Genomic DNA, 7,693 nt, shown 5'->3' on the forward strand with positions numbered 1-7,693 from the left:
AATGGTTGTTACCTCAGCCGGGGTATGCCCAGAGGCTGTAATATGTAACTTTTGGTTTTGTTTTTTTTTTTTTTTTATGCAAAATCAATAAAAAGTATTTTAAAAAAAAAAAAAATATGGTGGGGCCCTGTTTGAGCAATAGTAGTTCTCAAAAAATAAAAGAGCTGACCAAAAATCAATAGGAGGGTCTAGTAAGTGTTGAATGGCCATCAGCCAAGGATTCCAAGAGGATGTAAAACATTTAGAAATCAAGATTTAAGTCCAAGAGGCAATCAACATTTTTGTTCATGTTACCCAATACAAACTCTGGGTCGGTTAGGATAGGGATCAAGGGTGGAGAGATCTCTGGGGAAGAGAAAGTGGACGCTACCACCTTGACTGTTGCTCTTATAGTCGGATGTGCAATGAAGGATGGACGACGGAAGCCAAGGAGTACAAGACAGTGGGACCGGAGATAACTCTTGTTCTAACCTGACCCATGTTATTATCTCAGCCTGAGTACATCAACTCGCTACCCAAGTTCCATGTAGTGCTTTGTAGTTTAAGAAGCACTCTAGGGCAATCCAAAACCCCCCTTGTGCTTAGGAAACATTAGAAAAAAAAAAAAAATATATATATATATATATATATATATATATATATGATTGCATGGAGTTTTAATACATAAAGGGCCAGATTCTCCAGATACGCCGTCGTATCTCTGAGTCTGGCCGGTCGTATCTATGCGTCTGATTCATAGAATCAGTTACGCATAGATTTCTATTACATCCGACCGGCGTAAGTCTCTTACGCCGTCGGATCTTAACTGCATATTTACGCTGGCCGCTAGGGGCGTGTACGCTGATTTACGCCTAGAATATGTAAATCCGCTAGATACGCGAATTCACGAACGTACGCCCGGCCGACGCAGTACAGTTACGCCGTTTACGTTAGGCTTTTCCCGGCGTAAAGTTACCCCTGCTATATGAGGCGTATATGCGGCATACCAATGTTAAGTATGGCCGTCGTTCCCGCGACTAAATTTGAAAAAGTTACGTTGTTTGCGTAAGTCGTCCGTGAATGGGGCTGGACGTCATTAACGTTCACGTCGAAACCAATGACGTCCTTGCGGCGTACTTTGGAGCAATGCACACTGGGAAATTCCACGGACGGCGCGCCGTTCGTGAAAAACGTCAATCACGTCGAGTCAGGGTTGATTTACATAACACACGCCCACCTCTTCACAATTTGAATTAGGCGGGCTTACGCCAGCCTATTTACGCTACGCCGCCGCAATTTTCTTTTAAGAATACGGCACTTGCCTGTAAAAGTTGCGGAGGCTTAACGTAAATAGGATACGTTACGCCCGCACAAAGAAACGCCATTCTACGTGAATCTACCCCAAACTGTTTATGGATCATCTCAGATTTCTCTCTAGAACTTTATCATTATCCCGCATTCCTCTTTTTAGGAGATTTATCTTCTATGGCGCTCCAGAGGTGTTTTGCTTAAAATTAAAAAAAAAAGCACAGAGCTTGATGAGGGTCTGAAGAGTGAACACATTGCAGTGCCCAAGTATTCAGGCAGCTTATGTTTATCTTATCTGCAGCTTCCTGAAGAAATGAAATATTATTGGGAGACTTCCTCTATCATCTGCTTCTGTTTAGTAGAAATATTTTCTTAGCTCCCCTTTCTCTGCTGTGATCCAACCATTTCCCCGTTTCCTGGCATCCGTCAGCCAAGGAAGCTCCTTTAATGAAGCCGTCCTTTATTTTACGCAAATATGTGAAGGAAATCTTGCATGCTTGTATGCTACCTAGCGACCGTACAGATGTCTGAGCAGTAATCCGTAAACCCATGTGGTGTGTGTGGATGTCCGTAAAAAAAAAAGAGATGAAATCATTCAATAATACTGTCTGATCAGGCGTTTGGGACTTTCTTGTGCAGTTCCCCTTGGCAACAAATTGGAACACAGCTTTCAGCAGCTTAGAGTGAGCCTTAGGCCTCGTACACACGACCGAGTTTCTCTGCAAAATCCAGCAAGAAACTTGCTGGGAGAATTTTTTTTGCAGAGGAAACCGGTCGAGTGTACATTTTCGTTGAGGAAACTGTTGAGAAACTCGACGAGCCAAAAAGAGAGCAAGTTCTCTATTTCCTTGACGGGAATGGAGAAAATTGGCTTGTCGAGTTCCACGACAGCCTAACAAGGAACTCGACGAGGAAAACGATGTGTTTTGCCCGTCGAGTTTCTCGGTCGTGTGTACGAGGCTTCAGAATATAATGTAATAAAAGGACCAATTTTTTTCTTCCAGTTTCGATACAGTGGTGTGCTGTTAGAACCTCTGTCAGATTTGTATTGCTCTTTGGGGGTGGAGATTGCGCTGGTCTGACTCACTCAGTCGTGGCTTATAGATGTGAAGAAGTGTGGGCAGGTGGGAAGGATTTACTTCCAAAGATTAGTGCCCAACTTGAGAGGAAGGTGGTGGGCCCTATTGGGGCCTGGGCTGCTGCCTCGGGGTACAGCCTAGTAGTCGATTCCGCATGTAATTGAGAAAGGTGGCAGTAAAGGAGCACTAGTAGATGTAGGTTTAAAAAAAAAATATTTAGAATAACAATGATAAAAAAAAAGATGCGTTTGGGAGAACAAGGACTCCCCCTTCCTCAGGGCTACTGTTGGAAACTATTGGAGAATCATAGCTCCCAACTGTCCCTGATTTCGAGGGACTTTCCCTGATTTGGAGCAATGTCCCTCTGTCCCTCTTTCCCCCTCATTTGTCCCTCATTTTTGTCTAATCCATATAGTTGTATATAAAATGCACTTTTTATCTTTCAAAAAGTGTTTCCCAGCGCTAAACCTTTCATCTGATTTCTAAATTGCTGCATATAAAAGCCAATATAAAGGAATAGTAGTGGTAAAAAAAAAAAAAAACTTCTGGATTTAATTAATCTTTTTTTGGTTAACTCTCCTTTAAGGGGGTGTGACAGGGGGTGTGTCCCTACGCTTGTTAGTAGGTATCCCTCACTCCCATCTGAAAATGTTGGAAGGTGTGGGATAATAATCCTGTTGGAGTCTGGCTGTGGCGTATGGATCGGAAGGATAGGTGTCCATGAACTGGATGTAACTTCAGAGACACCGTCTCTTTCTCTTGAAGGACAAAGGTCAGGAAGCTTTGCTTCAAAGGTCAGGAAATTTGGCTTCAAAGGTCACTTTCAAGCCCCCACCCTACATCGAAGATTTTTATTGCTGGAAGTAGAAGAAAGGCGTGGAGTGCAGGAACTCTTAAAGCAGTAGGTGTTCTCAGTGAGGTCTTACAGCGGAACTAAACCTACAAATTTAACAAGGCATACCATGTGCTCTTATGCTTGGAATATTAAAGTTATCCAAACACTGTTGGCTATATGAGAGCATATACTTTAACCTCTTCCTGCCCACGCTATAGCCGAAAAACCACTACAGCGCAGGCCTAAATTGCCAGGACGGCGTCCATGTACATCCTCCCGTGCATGAGCTGCCTGTGCGCCCCCTGCGGGGCAAAGGAAGCATGCCCTGTGATCAGGGAGTCAAATAGACTCGGCTGATCACAGATTGGAGTAAGGGGCCAATCTCTGCCCCATATCACGTTATGTAAAGCCGATAATTGGCGTCCCTGTTCCCCATTTCAGGGACCAATCAAGGCCGAATTTTGCCTGAATACAGCCCTGAAATGGAGCCAAAGATGCACAGCAGCCACCCCGGAGATATGTGAACTGGTCACATTCTCCTGTCATGCGAATTGGATGCTGATAAATCCACCTCCAATTCGCACAGGTGTGAACCCAGCCTCAAAAAGGTAGGGCCTTATGGCCGCAAGCATGGATGGGGAAAAAAAGGCAATTTTTGTATCTATTTGGCTTCCCTATTGTTTTTTGAGAGGGTATCCACCTGGAAAGTCCTATAAACTTTGTATTCCAGGGTTTTCCTTTGAGGTGAATTATTGAGTTGTAGCCAACAGTCAATTGTTTGCTGGAGTAGGGACTGGGACTGGGCAAGAAGGAAGGTGTCCAAATAAAGTCCAGATTCAATTCAATTTACATTCTGCGAAAATTCCACCACATATTAGGGGATTCAAGGGGTGCTCGTTTCTCAGGGCTTGATATTGTTGAATAAAGTGTTTACTGGACTAATAATTGGAGGAATACGGATGGGTAAAATTTGTATAATCGCTCTAGATATTGGTTAATCACTTACAGACCGGAAGATTTGGCTGCTTAATGACCAATTGCGCGGTCGTGCGATGCTGTACCCAAATAAAGTTGACGTCCTTTTTTCCCCACAAATAGAGCTTTCTTTTGGTGGTATTTGATCACCTCTGCGGTTTTTATTTTTTGCCCTTTAAACAAAAAAAGAGCTGCAATTTTGAAAAAAAATATATATTTTTTACTTGTTGCTATAATAAATATCCCCAAAATCTTTTAAAAAAATAAATGTCTCCCTAATTTTCAGCCAATATATATTCTTCTACATATTTTTGGTAAAAAAAATCACAATAAGCGTTTATTGTTTTGTTTGCGCAAAAGTTATAACGTCTACAAACTATGGGAAAGATTTATGGCATTTTTATTATTATAATTTTTTTTATTAGTAATGGGGGTAATCTGCGATTTTTAGTTGTACTGCGACAAGCAGAGATAACCGCAGCCTTGAGAGGATTGTGAAGCAAAGGCCATTCAAGAATTTGGGGGAGAATTACAAGGAGTGGACTATGGCTGGTGTCAGTGCTTGAAGATCCACCACATACAGACGTATCCAGGACATACTCTACAACAGGCGTCTCAAACTGGCGGCCCTCCAGCTGTTGCAAAACTACAAGTCCAATGAGGCATTGCAAGAATGACAGTTACCAGCATGACTCCCACAGGCAGAGGCATGATGGGACTTGTAGTTTTACAACAGCTGGAGGGCCACCAGTTTGAGACCCTTGCTCTACAACTTTCACATTCCTTGTGTTAAGCCAGTCCGGAGACAACGTCAGAAGTGTCTTACCTGGGCTAAGGAGAAAAAGGACTGGACTGTTTCTCTTTTTGGATGAAAGTACATTTGCATATCATTTGGAAATCAAGAGTCTGGAGGAAAAGTGGAGAGAGACATATTCCAAGTTGCATGAGGTCCAGTGTGAAGTTTCCACAGTCAGTGATGATTTGGGGAGCCATGTCATCTGCTGGTGTTGGCCCAATGTGTTGTATAAAGTCCAAAGTCGGCCCAGCCCTCCATCAGGAGATTCTAGAGGACTTCATCCTTCCCTCTGCTGACCAGCTTATGGAGATGCTGATTTCATTTTCCAGCAGGACTTGGCACCTGCCCACCCTGCCAAAAGTACCAATACCTGGTTTAATGATCCATGGTATCACTGTGCTTGATTGGCCAGCAAACTCACCTGACCCAAATCCCATAGAGAATCTGAGGAAGATGAGTGACACCAGACCGAACAATGCAGACAAGCTGAAGGCCATTATCAATGCAACCTGGGCTTCCATAAGACCTCAGCAGTGCCACAGGCTGATCACCTCCATGCCACGCCGCATTGATGCCGTAATTCATGCAAAAGGAGCCCCGACCAAGTATTGAGTGTATACTACACTGTACATGGACAGACTTTTCTGTGAGCCAACATTTCTGTATTAAAAATCCTTTTTGTATTGGTCTTATGTAATATTCTAATGTTCCGTGATACTGAATTTTGGGTTTTCACTATCTTCAAGCAATAATCATCAAAATTAAAAGAAAGAAATTCTTGAAACATATCACTCTGTGTAATGAATCTATATAAAATGTGAGTTTCACTTTTTGAATTGAAATACTGAAAAGAAAATTAACTTTTTGATGATAATCAATGTTTTCGAGATGCACCTGTATATTTAGAGACCTGACAGGGTCAACCTCCTTCCGTGGTTCCCGGATGCTCCCGCTATTACGGGTGTCTGGGAAAACAGCTGCCGACCAGGGGAGAGAGATTGCAGTGAGACCGAGGCAAATCCATGCCTTGATCTCCATGAGACTCACCTGATCACAGATCGGAGCAATGGGCCGATTCCGTGTAAACGGGACATTGGTCCTGCACACTCCGCATCCACTGCTGCTAAGCAGTGCCCAACAGTGCCACCTATCAGTGCCCACTGGTGCCACCTACTAGTGCATATCAGTACTGCTAAGCAGTGCCACCTATCAATGCCCACCAGTGCCACCTATCAGTGCCTCATCATCAGTGCTACTTATCAGTGCTGCCTATCACTGTAACCTACCAGAGCCTATCAGTGCCCTTCAGTGCTGCCTATTAGTGACACTTATCAGTGCCACCTACCAGTGCCCTTCAGTGCCACCTACCAGGGCCCTTCAGTGCTGCCTAACAGTGCCCTTCAGTGTTGCATATCAGTGCCCTTCAGTGCTGCCTATTAGTACCCATCAATGCCATGCCGCCTATCAGTGCCCTTTCAGTGCTGCCTATCAGTGCAGTTCAGTGCTGCCTATCAGTGCCCTTCAGTGCCACCTATCAATGCAGCCTCATCAGTGCTTCCTGATCAGTGGAACCTTATCAGTCCCTATCAGTGCAGCCTCATCAGTGCACACCAATGAAGGAGAAAAATTACCTGTTTGCTAAATTTTATATCAAACTATGAAAACAGTTTTTTTTTTGTTTTTTCTTTCAAAAATGTTGGTCTTTTTTTTTATATTTGTTTAGCAAATAGTTTATAACAAACTATGAAAACAAACTATTTGTTTAGCAAAAAAATAAAAACCCCAGTAGTGATTAAATACCACAAAAAAAACGATTGGTGTGAAAAAAATCATAAACATTTCATATAGGTACAGTGTTGCATGACCGCGCAATTGTTATTCAAAGAGTGACAGCGCTGACAGCTGAAACTTGGCTTGGGTAGGAAGGGGGTAAAAGTGCCCAGTAAGCAAGTGGTTAAAGTAGCGCAGTGCTGAATAGCAAACAATCATGAAGGGGTAACACCTTCTGGAGACAAGGGGGGGGGGTCTAGAAACATCACACTGCAAACCATAGCTGCGAGATAATATCGGCCCGGATTCAGATACAATTGTGTATCTATCGGCGGGCGTACTGTATCTCAGATACGTTACGCCGCCGTAACTTAGGGCGCAAGTTCCGTATTCAGAAAGAACTTGCGCCCTAAGTTAAGACGGCGTAGCGTATGTGGTCCGGCGTAAGCCCGCGGAATTACGGAGATACGCTGTCATAACTCCTATCTGAATCCGGGCCTTCGTGTTTAAATAACCCCTTCTCTATTTTTGATCTTTTCTAACTAAAGAGATCTTCTTACTGTTTGTCTGCCTCATATCTTGTCTTGGTTACAATTCTGTCATTTAACTCTTGACTTTCTATTGATAACATTTGTTGTTCTTCAAAAATCATAGCTTGACACGCTATTGCTTGTGGTTTATTTTAATCACCTGCTTAATTGTTTCCCTTTTATTTTTATTGTTTCCCTTTATTTTTATATCATAAATACATAGATATATTTACATTTTTTGCTTCATGTTTGTGGTAGCGCACACGATTCAGCTAGAGGAGGGTTAAGATTTAGTCTTCCATATAGAACGGAAATAAGTCTAGTGGGGGAGATCACAAGGGGGCAATTCACCTTTTCCATTTGTCTGCCATAACCCTGTAAATAATCCCAAAACACTGCACATGTAGACACGTCCCCTGAA

Source organism: Rana temporaria, chromosome 12 (assembly GCF_905171775.1).
Source record: "Rana temporaria chromosome 12, aRanTem1.1, whole genome shotgun sequence".
NCBI classification, from domain to species: Eukaryota; Metazoa; Chordata; class Amphibia; order Anura; family Ranidae; genus Rana; species Rana temporaria.